General features: G+C 46.8%; 1 pseudogene; it reads right to left on the minus strand.

Moving 5' to 3' along the window:
• Positions 1-761: 761 nt before the first annotated feature.
• On the minus strand, positions 762-1,331 carry LOC105978682 (annotated as a pseudogene).
• Between the last annotated feature and the right edge of the window lie 1,241 nt (positions 1,332-2,572).

Consider the following 2,572-nt stretch of genomic DNA (forward strand, 5'->3'; position numbering starts at 1 on the left):
CTTGGCTTGGATGCCTCTTTTTCTTGGTATAACACAGAGTGGAGCTCAGCATACCCCCTGGACAAAGACTTTCCTATGCCAAGTATCTAGATTTGGGGGGCTCTTTAACACTTTCTAAAGTAGACAGATGAATTCAAAGAACACCTGAAAGTGCTCCCTCTAAAAAGTCACCGGCTTGCCTAACGTGCCTACTGGAAGGGTCTATTTCTTTCAAGCATTATGTAGTGTCAGACGTCACCATTTCTCTAGGAAGAGGAACACATATAGACAGGACTATAAGTCTCAGTTACTTTTGCCAATATGTGTTTTTGATTGAGTTATTCCTAATCCAGCTGTAGTACAGTGACTTACTGGATAGGGATCTCTTAACTGTAGTCTTTGTGACTCCTACCAATTGATTGGATCAGCCATGCAACCCTAATGCAACAATTGCTCAGTGTTGCCATGTGGTTTGGTTTAAAAGGAATGATCTCAGAAGCAGATTGGGGATGTCAATCCCAAGTAGGGAGGAGCTGGGAATGGAGCATGTACTTTCAACCTCTAGAACAGGGGTCCAGAAATATTTTAACAGGGGGCCAGTTCACTGTCCCTCGGACTGTTGGAGGGCCGGACTACAGTTTTAAAAAAAACTCTGAACAAATTCCTATGCACACTGCACATATTTTTTTTTTTTCAGGGGCAGGCCAACAAGGTTTGCTTTTATTGAGTGACTGATCAATAGAACTGCCAAGGCCACTCTGTACGGAGAAGAGAGGGGCAGTTTAATTCTTGGTCTCTTCCTCCTTGGACAGCGTCTTCATGAGTTCTTCTTTCTTGGCCTGGAGTCGCTCCTCTCGGAGCTTGCTTGCCTCCTTGGTCTTAGACCTGCGGGCCTCAGCCTGGTCAGCCAGGAGCTTCTTGCAAGCCTTGTCTGCCTTCCCCTTGTGGATGTCCCATGAGAATCCGCTTGTTCTTAAATACGTTCCCCTTCCCTTTCAGGGACAAGCTGTGATACATCTGGGGGCCAATCTTCTTTGACTCCCGGTATCTCCTGAGCAGCCGGTGCAGAATCCTCATCCTCCTCATCCACGTGACCTTCTCGGGCATTCAAGCATTGGCAGTACCCCTTCGCTCATCTATGCCCATATGCCTGCCCTTCTGGCGGGCTAGGATGTGTTTGCGGCACCGGGCCGAGAATGGACGGTCACAGGCTTGCTTATGATAAGGCCATCTTTGATCAGTTTCCGGATGTGCTGACGGGAGTTGACATTGGTCTCGTTGGGGTCCAACCAGACTGTCCTCTTGCCACAGCGGAGGACGCTGGAGGCGAGCCTCATCTGAAGCCTGAGCATCCTCAGGGCTGCGGCCGCAGCGCCGAAAGGCACACATATCTTATTTTGAAGTAAAAAACCAAAACGGGCAAAAACACCAGCGGGCTGCGTGTGGCCCGTGGGCCGTAGTTTGAGGACCCCTGCTCTAGATCTCTGTGTATGGGACCCTCCTCCATCTAAGAGACAGAGTTCTGTCTGCAGAAGAGTGATGCCAGCAGAATCAAGAGCACAAGACCGAGCAATGGACATTTTTTGGCCTGCAGACAGGTTACAGCTGAGTCCCTTTGGGCAGGACGTTTGCTTGCAGAATGGGATGCTTCCTTTATTGGCTAGGCTACAATGCCAGACCTGAATATCTTTGGACTGAGTGCCTTCTGGCAATTTTATCAAGAGCATGAAAAGAACTTTGTAAAAGGCCTGGAGGCCAGTTGGGTGAAAGTTTGATGTACAGAGAGGTGGGCCTGCAGGCATTCAGAAGAGGCTCTCCAGGTGAAATATGGAACATTTCTAATCTTGAATTGTAACCTGTTATCTTCCCGAATAAGCCCTGGAATCATGAATATGGTCTGTGAGTTCTATGTGGCTACTGCAACGAATTACCCAATTTACCAGATAAGGAGAGAGGTCCATGGAAGTGACCAGTTGGTGCCAGAACTGGTAAAGAAGGTTCTAGGCTGGAGGTCTATCAGATCTCCACCTAATGGGAATGGGCTCTGGTCTGATGTTGAGTTGGTTTTCCTTACTCGGTGAAGTCAGATGCTGCCCCCCCACTCCATGTTTATACTATCTTTGAAAGAAAACCTGTTCATTCAAGCATAATTTACATACAATAAAATCTACCCTTTCAGGTGTGCAGTTTGAGAGTTTTGACAAATATAGGCAGTCATGTAACTATCACTAATATTGAGACATAGACCACGCTCATCACTCCATAAGTTCCCGTTGGTTTCCTGTTGTTCTGAACGCTATCTCCTTTACCTCCACTCTTGGCAATCACTAATCCTTACAGTTTTACATCTTATATGTTAGTTGTCATGGTTGGTGCTACAGAGACTTAGACAATAAGGTCTAGTCCCTGCAGGGAAGGAGCTTGTCTAGCGACAGAGACAGACTTGTCAAAAGAATGTTACCACAGGGCATATAAAGGAACATAACAACTGACTTTCTGGGCATTGGAAAACACTTCATTAGGGAGACAGTGATTGAGTTGAGTCCAGTGTTAGCTACCTAGTACACAAACCTCAAGTAGGTCTGAAATAAAC

This window comes from Echinops telfairi, unplaced genomic scaffold, assembly GCF_000313985.2.
Source record: "Echinops telfairi isolate 266 unplaced genomic scaffold, ASM31398v2 ScPeMD7_7468;HRSCAF=8506_0, whole genome shotgun sequence".
Lineage (NCBI taxonomy): Eukaryota > Metazoa > Chordata > Mammalia > Afrosoricida > Tenrecidae > Echinops > Echinops telfairi.